The 13,322-nt window shown below is 34.3% G+C and overlaps 1 long non-coding RNA gene across 2 annotated transcripts; it reads left to right on the forward strand.

Annotated features, from left to right (window-relative positions):
- The first annotated feature begins 1,228 nt into the window (after nucleotides 1-1,228).
- LOC117207530 lies at nucleotides 1,229-12,895 on the forward strand. 2 transcript variants are annotated; one of them, XR_004487537.1, is made up of 3 exons: nucleotides 1,229-1,473; nucleotides 11,414-11,850; nucleotides 12,026-12,895. It is a non-coding gene; the product is annotated as an uncharacterized LOC117207530 (long non-coding RNA). The 2 variants fall into 2 exon arrangements; XR_004487538.1 differs by having other exon boundaries at nucleotides 12,130-12,895.
- The last annotated feature ends 427 nt before the right edge of the window (nucleotides 12,896-13,322 follow it).

The following is a 13,322-nucleotide window of genomic DNA, read 5'->3' on the forward strand; positions in this document are numbered from 1 at the left end:
CTGGTTATTGTTTCGATAGCTGTGACATGCAGGATGTTTAGTCTACCCTGTGGCGGCACTCGGCCACGGAATTTTCCAACGGCTTCGCCACACAAAGTGCTATAGTTTCAAAGCGTAAGGCCGACATGCCTAATAAGCCATCGATATCCTTACGGTCCTTCCACCGAATTTTTAGAAGGAAGCGTACGCGGCAACGGTCGCGGAATGCGTAGTGGGCATATTGAGGTGCGATAAAGAAACGAACGAGATCAAAGAGACATTTAGTTTTGAACAGCAAAGTCAAGTCTTAACAGCGAAGCAAACATAGTTGAAAAGCGAGAAACTCATTGGTAATCGAGGATTGTTGATTGTTGATTGTTGGGTGTTAAATAAATTATATTGTGAACACCAAGAGTATTCCTTGGGCACCTTATACCAAACACCACCTCAAGTATATAATGTCACCAATTCGTATATTTTCGTGTGTCAGAATAAAACGCAATTTTATTCTTCTTTTTTATTCGTCACTTTACTCTACGCGTTAAACCCTAAAGCGTGGAGAACAGAAAATAAAAACCATTATTTTTTGGACGTACATTTCGATTTCTAACAGCTACCGTACAATTCAGAAGATTTTGATTCGTATGCGACATAGACTGTGATGAAGAACACACAGGAGCATGCGAGAAAATCCACTTTTCTTCAGTGGGTCTTTCAAATAATAACACACATAGGCTCACACCAGCCAAAAAATTTTACCAAATGTCCAAATCGGACAAATTGTGAATGTAAACAACTAAATAAAAAAAAAAAAAAAAAAAACATAGGCTCACGATGGTATTTGAACAATTGAACACTCGAGGAAGCTTATTCATGCGCGATACAAGACATTTTGCACGCATATGGCACGATACAATTATCGTGAAATATTAGAAACGACTGGTCGAATTATTTATGTGATGGTGTGACGTTAGCGAAAGACGTGGCTGACTGTTTATAAACGTTGTTAAGATATGTTAAAGTTGTCAAGGAGTGTTGTGAGCGTTACCAAGGTTTGTTACAGTAATGGTAATGGTCAGAGTTGAATTAATCGTGATTGAGAGAAATTCATCGTGTTGCTGTGACGTAGAAATAGTGTTAAGCGAATTCGTGAAGTGCGATATTATATTCAATATTGTGAGAGTGTTACAATATTGTGTTTATCATACTGTCTTTTCTGTTAATTTATAATAAACATTCCTACATTTATTTTACAAGTTAGACCATTTACGAAAAATTCTATAATTATACCAGCTAATTTGATAACACAGCGCAAAGTCGATCTGTTGCCGATTTGCTAATGGACGTATTACTAGACTAATATTGCACGTTTTATCGCACCGCGTGTGACGTTTATATCGAAAACATGTAAAAGTTGTTAAACACGTAACGACTTGAAACATTAATCGCGAAAGAGAAGTGAATGGTTTGATTGGTTGAATCAGCACTTTACAGGTATTACAGTCAATGTGATCAGAGACGAAAGGATTTATCTTTAATACCAATAGCTGCTCCGGTATTTATGTATTTTACGCTGACTATAAAATCCGCTTAATACAGCATTAAATGTGGAGGTACGCGGACACGGCAATGTCATATGCACGAGCAAGCGTCCATTTAATTGGCGTTTTCCTACCTAGTAAACAAATGAAAATGCAATTATTGCAGTAATAAAACGTGAACCGATATATCCCGTTAATGTCCTCTTTTTAATTCTCACGGATTTTGTTTCGTAATAAATAATTGTCTTCATATGAAATTGCGATCTATTCGTACGATAGATATGAATCGGCGTTATTATTCCATTCCGAAACACACGAAAGAAAATGTAAGATCTGTGTCGTCAAGTTTTAAGATATAATTGTGTTTGTGGATAGCTATTGATTGTGATAGTGATTAGACTGTTTGTAGAATTCTATGTATCTTTATAGTTTTATAGATATGATCGAAGAAATGGAACTTGTACTGAAATTTTGTTCATCTGCTAAATATCAGAAGGAATATTGTGCTTTGGATATTTTATATGTTTTTGTGGAGTATTTTATTTTATAAGTACACATAGAGACATACACAGATTTTACATGTATATGCCCTCTGTGCATTTTCGCACCTTCCAATTTCCCACGAATACGTAGAAATCTGCATATTTTACTTTGCGAAATCTTTATGATTTAATTATTATAAAAGGAAATTACTTTTTAATGAACGTATTAGCATATTAGTTTCAGAATTTCTTCTTACAAAAGACGTATATAGAGGGCATTTCCAAACAGCAAATTCAAAACCTTGCGCAGTGCAGCATATTCTATAATAATCAAAAACGAACGAAAAGTATTATCTTTAGGAATGTACAAAATTAACGATTGCTGTAACGAGTATACAAAGTTCAATGATTTCATTCGTGATTTTCAACCCTTCCAAAAAGTTCTGCCTTTTGTTGGTTTCAAAAAACATCTGACAAATAGTTGCTTAATCATCAAACAAGCTACCTAAAAAAATCCAAGCTTTTGATCAGGAAAAAATCTATACAACAGCTCGTGTTTCGTCCTAACCTTGGCAGAAATGGTCGCGTCAAGGGCTCATTTGAAGACTATGGCGACAGCCAGGATGCTATTAGTCGAGAAAATAAGATTTTTGGCATCGACGAATCAACGAGTATCCTGGACAAACAGAGTCAAAGCTCGGATGTTATGAGCATCAGCGAAGATTCAGTTTGAATCAAACACTCGACAGACATAGTTTGCATACTCTGCTTTGCATTTCAATTGGTAAATGAATGGAAATCCGCTTGATTTACAAAATGATCTTTGTGCGTACTAGTAGAGATACTTTCATTGATCTCGTTCACTAAATATCGGAATGATCATTGCTAACGCTAATTAGTATAGCTTCATTGACGTTTATCATCAATTGTGCATATATATCAAGCTTTTAGCTGAAATGTACTCTCGATTCCATGTATTTCCATAATCTGTCTAAAGAGGATAGGTCAAGTGACCATGAGAGTCAGGTTACAGGTTCAGAGTCAGTTTAACATTGCTAAACGCTTGCAAATGTTACGTGATAGGCGGTACCATGATTTGAAGAGCATTTTGAATATTCTTCTATCGCATTTGGTTCATTTTCATTACGAAAAACACGCACACACACTCGAACAGCGTATCCATGTGTTTTTCCAATGGCACTCGATGTTAGATGCTTAAAGAATTACGTTTTACTGTAAAATAGAAATATGACAGAGATGAACGACTCATTTCATAATCCCTTAACATGATCTTAACACCATAGTACTAAAATAACTGTTTAAGTTTGTGTTAAATATTTAATGATACATTACGCTTTTATTATAAGCAATTGTCTAAGATTGGTTTTTTTTTCATCATAATGGTCTGGAGTAAAATGGTCTGTTACAGATTTTTCTTTTCTCTCGTATCTCTACACAGTGTACTGTGGCGACCAGAAGAGAGTTTCTAGAATAAGAAGTGTAAAAATACATCATAATTTTAGAAAATGGATTTATGTTTAATAAGGTCAACGAATAAATATAATATATACCACAGGATAGATGACAGAAATGATTAAAATTCATAGTATATCGATTCTAAACTTTTTTTTATTCGCCACTGTATTTATTTAGCGACCTATTACGCTTTCGTATTTCATGTATAATATATCATGTTTTTGTTACGAGCAATAGCTGTCTGTGTTTCGTCCTTTGTTTTTAACCGAGCACATCAATTGCTCTTAACCTTCAATGAATGAAAAAAAAACCTTCAATATCATCACGTTTCATGAGTACGCAAATGAAAGAAAAAGTATCGATACAATGTTTCTTACACATTCGACTACATGGAGCCGTAAAAGTTTTACAACTTGCACAAAAGATTTTCGATATCGATTTTTGACTAGATTTTTCCCATGTCGTGCTATATAATCGAAAAGCATTTGTACCGTTTATTTATACGGTTTATTAAACCGTATTGTAATAAGAATTTTTATTTCCTTTTTTGCAGTAGATTATATTTAATTAAATAGCGTGCACATACGCTATTACATAACAATTTTGTTATTTATAGTTATCTAATTTAATAATAAGGTTGTGTACGATAGAATTGAAAACGAGGACAAGCAGAGAAACCACGTCGCAGTTGCACCTATATTGGTAGTATGATTCACTTCTTTTATTCTATTTTGCATAATCTATTTCAAGAAATATGGGCATTACGTGTCACGCGATCATCGTCATTTGTGATACATATGTGTATGACAATTACTACGTAACGAGCGATTGTAATCATCCAATTATCCATAGTAGTGTCAGAGTTAATGGTTCCGAGTATATCTTTTTCCTTCTTTTTGTTTCGAGTTAGCTATATGTAACAAAAAATCGGTTTACGAAAAAGCTTCCAACTATACACGATGAGAATAAAAATCTAATTCTTCACGGGTATATTTACTTTAAAAAGGATTAATATTTTGTATAGTTTGAACGAAAAGCAATTAAGATTGGACTATTTGGTTTGTACACAGGAAAAACGCCAATCGTAGTGTTTACAAAGTCTATTTGCCCGGTAACTGTTTCGCTGAATTGATCTATTAATTTACATGTAAAGTTCTTCTCGCTGAGTTTATTCTAAAAATCATTTCCGCCCATTTAACTGACGATCAATAGTCAGGATATAAAAATACACAGCTTGAGAAAATACTATAATAGAAATGTTGGGAATTAACTGCAATAATCCTGCATACTGGTTTCTTCCCAGTTTAAAAGTAATTTTTCATTTTGTCCATTTTTCTTTCCTTGAAATTTCACTTTGCTTAAAGAAATTAACACGTAGCGATAAAAACTATTGCGTGATATTCTAGAAACTTGCAAGAGTATTCAAGACTTTTTAAGGATTGTTTAAAACACAGAAATCTAAAAAGAAAATAAAGTCCCAGACGTAAGGATAATTACGTGATGTGTCACAACATGCTTTAACAGTATTAGTCTATTTGCTGGGAATAGACAAAATAGCATAGAGTTAAGAGAATTGAAAGAACATATGCTTGAATAATTTTTTTTTTTTGTTTAATATTTCACATTCACAATTTGTCTAATTTGGACATTTGGTAGAAGTTTTTAGCTGTTTGATTATCATGTGGGTGGCTACCCCCAGTGGGGTACCATCTTCGTGTTTGTTGGGTTATATCCTTTATGACTTGAATAATTGATATCGAGATTGCAACATCAATAATAAGCTTTCAATTTATTGAGGTATGTGTAATTTTGTGTGCTAGACTATACTAGAGTGTGTGAAGTATGTACGTGCACAAAGTCTCAAATGCAACTGTTCAGGTAGTAGTGTGGTATAGAAGATGGCGAGACAAAGAGAGTATTGAGACATGTGCAAATGTATATCGACGAATATCTTGTAAATCACATATTAAATAAATCTGAAACTATTTTGATATCAATTCTAAGTATAATCTAAGTGTTCCTATACATTTATTTCGGCGATTAAGATCTACAATTCTCAACAGAATTAAAATTGAAATTGAAATTAGTTGTATTATAAAATTTCTTAAATGAGAATTGTTTAGTCGAAATCTAAGAAATAAACTAATGATAATAAACGCGATATAATAGGAGCCAAAGGTTGCTAGAAATAACATGTTCGAGAAAATATTTTAGTAGAAATGTACGAAATAAACTGCAATAATTACGCGATATAATAGCAACCAAAGGTTACTAGAAACAGAAAATCCGCGAAAATATTTCAGTGGAACTCTGCGGAACGAATTACAATAATTACACGATATAAGAGTAAGCAAAGGTTACTAGAAATAACAAGTTTGAGAAAATACTTTAGCAGAAATGTGAGTCATGGGCCATCATGCTTACATGATATATTACAGTTAGATAACACGAAGCTCTGTATTTCTCGTTTTTGGTCTCACGCAGAACGTATGTATGCCAGTTCTTTCGATATGCCATGAATGGGCTAAAAGCTTCGCCGCTGGTCAAGATAAGTTAAGTTAAGGAATAAACGGCTATGTTTTGTTACTTGTATCCGCATACTCGCACACAGGGCACGCTAACATTAAGGATAGCGAGATAAAAGGAGAGAAAGAGATAGCTTGCCTTATGTAAATACATATATATTCGCTGTAGTGCCGCTAACTGTACCAACGTTATTAACATTGGCTTTGCATGGCTTAATATTTAAATTAGCGATCCATAGTTGGAATTCGTTTCAGCGATAGCGCATGCTTCCGTGGATTATTAACATGAGCCAGCGAACTCGGCCAACACGACAGGTGGTATGTCTATATCGTTGAGAATATTGCTTCGAACGAACTTTAAAACGTCACGGGGCCAAGCAATTTTCCATTGGGAAACAAATTCTTCTCTCTTTTAACTCTACTGCAATCCACGAATTTTCATATCTTAATCTCCTGTTTATTGAAATTTTCCTGTTACCTCAACTCATTTGGGCAAGCGCGTTAATTTACTCGAGGCCAAAGGTAAACATAAACATCGAATTAGATTAAATGGACGGTTCTAACATGTTTCGACAATTTCAACACACTGGAGCATAAATTGGCAGTGCGAATCGTCATAATCTTGCTCTCATCCCAGCAACCAAAAGGGATTTGTAATATTCGAAGATGCTTCGCGTAAAATTGGAACGAAACGTCGCGCGTATTAATTTTCATATTTTTCATATTTCGCTCAAACTGAAGGTATTTTCTAACGTTAAAAATAGTACAATAACTGGATAGAAAGTAACGTAAAGGGCGTAGCAGCGTCGATCCCGATCGTCCTGGACCCATTCAACTTCTGCTGGAAATATTCTTCGGTATCAGGAACAGTTTCGAAGGTATTTTTTTGCGAAGATCGATTTAAGTAGAACACCCTGTATAATGTCAAAAAGTTCCCAGCAACAGCTATGAGAGAAAATATGCTGGATGTGAATAAAATATTTAGCAAACAATGAGACGAGGGATGGACATGCGCATCGAGCTGACTGAAAGCTGGTTGAGCAAGTGTGCTATTGAGTACGCGTGAAAGGATCAGAGTGTTCTTGAAAGCGGTCAGTTCATTGAAGAACACAATATGGTGAATGCGGTGAATGGAAAAAGAAGACAATTACACAGGGATATAGCGAAGAGAGTAATTATGCTATTTGCATACATGGTATATTATTATTGATTCAGGACTCATCACGCGATCACCGCTTCAACAGCCATGTAAAAGAAATTGAAATCATTATATCACATTGTTGCTGCAGGTTGATAGTGATACGACTTAAAAAAATGTCAATTTTAATATGTGCGTTTTTAACAACACTAAATACAGGCCTTATTTAATGGGATTATAAATATGCATGACGTTTTACACGATAGAAACAAAAACACAACGTAGACCTTGTATTCGATAAAAGTAAGCTTGAAATTTGTTTAGTACGTGACAGTATCGATATCAAGCAGTGGTATAACACACGTTTCTTGTTTTACTGTATATTTTATATTTCGTGAAAAAGGCACGAGTTCATTTTTATTGATTTCCTAAGTTTGCAATTAAAAGGTGTTATTTTAAGACAAAGTAGTTCATCTTTAAAAACTTTGGAATCGTTAATTTATGTATTACAAAATCATAGAAAAATAATAAAATTTTAGAAATCTGCTGCATTCTTGTTATCTTTTTTTTTTATTTAGAGAAATAAATTATAGATTAAATATTGTGAAAATATAGTAATTATTTATTTCATTCACTGTAGAGCACAATTTCTAAAGAACATTAACCTATTAGTAAATATTTCAAATACAAAGAATGGTAGCAGCTAGAAATATTACTAAAATATTTTGGTTATAAAAAGAGTAAAACAATGTCTTGCAAATAGTAATACAAATACAAGTGCATTGAAAAATAGCATGTACCTAAGTGTATTGCCAAATACATTTACAACATTATGGGTCTACTAAAAATATCAATCTTCTTAAAACTGATGACAAATCTACGAAATTCCATAAGAAAAGGACAGCGACTAACGCGAGGACCAGACTGCAGATTTTTATGTATTTATTTATGTATCTTTTATTTATTTAAATTTGAGAGTGCAAAATTACACAGCGTGCACACGAAATCAAAACATATGCGAAATATCCAAAGCACAGTGCTTTTTACGACACTTGACAGATAAAACAATTTCCCACCGAGATTCTACTTTTTCAATCATATTCTCAAAAATATGAATCTGCATAAAAATCCGCCGTTTAGTTATGACAATCGATATCTATGAATCGATCATAGTTTTACTCCCACAACTACACCGGATGACAGCACTCATGAAATATAGAATGGACCGATAGGTATTGAATATAAAAAATGAAACTCGCCAGCAAACGACAGAGTACGTATCTTATCACTAGACCGCGGGTGTTTATGCAAATTCAAATTTTTATCAATAGAATAAAAAAGAATGGTACATAAATAGGGATTTGTTTCGTTGTTTAAATATCATATCAGATATTTTCGATATTTTCTATATTTTTATACGTCACATGTATCGTGCGCGCTCGTGTGCTCTTAAATTTAACAAAAATGCATGGAAATCCGCAATATACTTATCGTGCTTTTCCTTTTTTGTCTGCATAACTGTTCGCTATTATGGTAATGCGTCTACGAATTTACATTGCGGTAATACGATTGGTGGTGTATTATCAGCGAGCGCAACCAATCGCTGAATCATAATATAAAACCATACGCGAGGTCGAGATCAGCCAATCACTGAGCGAATGGCGAAACAAAAATTTATACATATTTCTGCTGTTGCAACGTGGAGGAAGGAATATGTGGCCGCGATACATCGAGGCGATATATTATCGAGATTGCCAGGAAGCTTGGTACCGTGGCATCTATCACCACTGACATAGATCCACGACGATCTTCGTGCATTATCGAGCAACGGTATTGTCCCCGTTTATAATGATCAGCGAACGAATCGTGGGCGATATATTTTGCGGGCTGCCGGCTCAACAATCGCGCAACAATCCCCTCAACACACCCTCGTGATCCGTATTTTTAAGCAGCTTTCATTTATCACATTACCGTAAACAACGCGCGCGAGGCTGATTCAATTTGAAACACGACACACATAGATTAGCTGGTTAATTCCGACTGAATTGCCCTTTACGAGCAATAGCTTTGATCTCGGCAGCCACGCGATGAAAGTTGAAAAATAACGCCTCGCTCAACGTTGCTACCACGCGATGCGTTTGAACAAGGACGTTTATTCTTCGCTTCCCATAAACTGATTTTCATGGCTGGTTCTAGCAAGTTTGTTGGTCCTACTAGCTGCTTTCGCGTGATATGTAGATTGTTCCTTATTTATTTTACGCTTTTGCAGATCACGTTTTAGTATTTAATCTTTCATACGTATTGTTATTTATCTTTGATTGTTACACACGATTTTCTACTTTCTTTGCTAGTCCATTGTGGAATTAATTTTCCTATATAGTTGACTATGAAAAACAACGAATTATTAATATTGTAGATACATTTTTGGAAGTACGATGTTTCGAATATTTTTGAGTTTTATATGGAATTAAATCAAATATTATACGAATATATTTTTCGATTAAATAATTTTAATCGACAGTGGCACATTGCTTGATTTATCATATAGCGATTGAAAGCCAGGATTTTGCAGCAATAATGCAAATCAATAAATTAAATTACTGGATTTATATAATCAAGATATATCAGGAGATTAGTAAATAAAGTTACATAAATATTTTTCAATTTTACAAATATTCTTCCCATGCAAATTTGTTAGATAAATTATGTACAATTACTAATTGCATACAACATTTATGTTATGTATAGACAGAAAATTGACGATTGCTAGAAACAATTCCAGTAGACCTCAATCTTCCCTCAAGTGCATACTACGGAAATCAGAATCTAAAAATTGTGATACCAAGAAGAAAAGTATGTGTTGTATGCAAATGGGAATTCGAGATCGGCCAGCAGTAAGATACATCGCGCAAATTACCCACGTACCATCGGCCATCTCTCGCGTAACCTTAGCGGCAGACATACCGCCGGTTGAGAATTATTGACCTATATATTTCATTAGAAACTATTTTTCGAAAAACGTGAAGAATGCACGAACATACTTTTTCTGCATCCAAAGATGTGTTAGGTTTTTTCGCAAGATGAATAGGATATCATAGTTTAGGTACCTACTCTACAGGAAGGACGCAGAAGCTTACGATCCTATGCTGTACGATCTTAACTTTTTGCAAAGTCGTTACGCCTGATAGGATGCGAAGAAAATCACAGCAGATTGATTTTTCTCAAGCGAAATAAGTATATTTTGTAGCAAGACTCAAAAGCTGATTGAGACTTGTGTATTGAAAAATTGTATAACGTAGTTTATGGAACACTATTTGTCTGTGAGTGAGTATTATCTCTATCGAGAAACGTTTCTATTGTATAGAAATTATAGTAGCTAGTAACTCAGTTTAGTAACAGTAAGTCGTTTTTAGACAGACATTTTTAAGCTACTATGGCACTACAATAAGTTCGTACGTCTTTTACGGATCGTCGTACGGATTTTAGAAAAGTCTATGTTCTTCCATCTGTTTTCTCTTCTCATTTTACAATTTACTTGTTTCCTGCATCCTTCTATTTTTCTTTCCAAATCTGTCCATTCTTTTCTTTAACAGAGATTTTGCTCGAGATCGAATTGTTCTGCATGTATATATGCAAGTGCGATCCATCGACCCAGAGGTGCACTACTTTCCCTCTCTTTCTTTGTCTTCTTCCCTTTTTTCCTATATTCTTCACTTACCCTTTCAACCTGTTTCATTCAAAACACGGCAAAGGCAACATTATTATTATTACGATGGTTGTTATTGTTATTGTTGTTGTTGCTGTCGTTATTGTTATTGTTGCTGTTGGCGGGGTCGTTGTTATTGCTATTCCTATTGCTATTGTTATTGTTATTGTCATTGTCATTGTCATTGTCATTGTCATTGTCATTGTCATTGTCATTGTTATTGTTATTGTTATCTGAAGAAACATCCAACGAAATGCAAGAGAGAAACTAAATATAATGAATATTTCAAACATTCATTAGAATAAAATTTTTGTCATATAGACACATGCATCAGAATGTAAATCAATTTCAACGTATCCGCTGAACGTAAGATATGTGGTAATCCCATGAAGCGGAATTTACGCTGTTTCACTTTGGAAGAGCACGACGGATGATCGCCGCTTCCACCCTAGTTTCATCCGCCGTGTACTTCCGAAGCGAAACAGTGTAAATTCGGCTTAAGTAATGTACTTTCTTATCTTACTGTAGACAATCGTGTGTATCACGTTTCGCTGATGTGTTTACAGGAACTCTACTTCACGCTTCCGAAAGAGGATCATCTGGACAGTGTGCAACATGAGTTTGAAGCAATTGGATCGTTACTTCTCACATCAAGAGAAGCTACAAAATGAGTGTCAGCGAGAAGCATTTGCGGTATTGTATACTATACGAGTTTAAAAAGGGCACCACAACTATGGATACTGTTAAGAACATTTGTCAAGTATACGGCGAACATGTGCTGAATGTGAGGAAGTGTCAGGGATGATTCTCAAAATTTCGGAATGGTGTTTTCGACCTTGTTGACGAGGCCAGGTCTGGTCGAAGAGTAACCTTCGATGTCGAAGCATTGATAGTTGTAATTGAAGTTGAACTTCACTTGACTACTGAAGAAATAGCAAACATAGTAGTAGCAGTAGTATCGTACATCGATATTTGCATTAGATTGGAGAAACTTCTAATGAACGTGAGTATTAATTTTCTTCGCTAAAAGATGAAAGAGTGAACTATGAAATCACCTGATATATTATCATTGCATTTTTTAACGTAAAATTATGATCTGTAAAAAAAGTATTTGAAGTGAATATTACAATTTTGAGTAAACTGTCGCTAAATATGATAATTGTTGAGTCATCTTATAGGATCAACGGTGATATTCTCTTTGGCAGATGAATAAATCCATTCTATATTCTATTCATCGGATGAATGAATTATGAAATGACAGAAAAAGATGTGTTCATAACAGTTTCCAGGAAACAGCTTGAAACGATTTATACGGACCATCAACTGCTTTCGAGCGTATCATTAATTTCAAGCATCAGGAATTCAACTTTAATTTAATGAACGAAGATCTGCAGGACGCACCATTAATTTTACGGAAGCTTCGACAGCGTCCGGATGCAAAAAAATATGACGCTTCCCACTTGAGCTTCACTTACTCTCATAAGTGAATGTAGCTTTTAACATTTGTAACAGGCATTATATGTACGTACAGAAAAATTAGAAGATATTTTGTTGGATCACTACTTTTCTCTTAATACAATTCATAAACGATCAAATACACGAAAGATGCAGTTTGGAAAAACTTATTCGGCACGTGCTAGCTTCCAGAAAGTTAGTTCCTAGTGAGTCGTAATGTGGGTAGAAGCTGGTTGAGACACGACCAGTAGTCAAGTAGCAAGTAAAGCCGAATTTATACTGTCTCGCTGTGAATGATGCATCGAAAAACGTTGCTTTCATCCTCGTTTACGGTGTAAATTTGGCTTTACTGAACTACTAGCCGTATCCGAGCCACTCTTAAAGCCTAGAAAACTAAGGTCAGCACTTCGTCACCTAAATATCGTATGCAGTGAGGGACAAAATCCGCACAGTTGCCTTACTGTACCATAGAAAATGAAAGTGAGATATTTTATTATATACATTCAATACATTCAACACGATTAAATATATTCAAATATACGTAAATGTAGATTGTATAGATATTTGTAATACTCATATGTATATATGTATTTATTATATATATTCAATACATTCGATACGATTAAATATATTCAAATATACGTAAATGTATACTGTATAGATATTTATAATACTTATAATGCTTATATATATTACGTTATTATTATTATATATTATTACTTATAATAAATGTACACAAACAAAGGTTGATCCATACCACACGAGTATATACAATATAATATCGTTACAATTCTTGTTCTACAAATCTTGTCTCATTATAAATTACCGAGTGATTTAATTGACATTTGTTTGTCTACACTTAACAGTGTTAAGTGTCTGTGTATAGTATAAAGTTATGCATATTTGAATAGTATAAAAAATAATTCTCTTTTAGTTATATGTCTACGTTCTAACTGTACGAATACTTATATCTGTCACTTTACATGGTTCCAAAATCTACAGGACAGTAACAAAAGTATG

Source organism: Bombus bifarius, unplaced genomic scaffold, assembly GCF_011952205.1.
Source record: "Bombus bifarius isolate JDL3187 unplaced genomic scaffold, Bbif_JDL3187 scf7180000008035, whole genome shotgun sequence".
Taxonomy (NCBI): domain Eukaryota; kingdom Metazoa; phylum Arthropoda; class Insecta; order Hymenoptera; family Apidae; genus Bombus; species Bombus bifarius.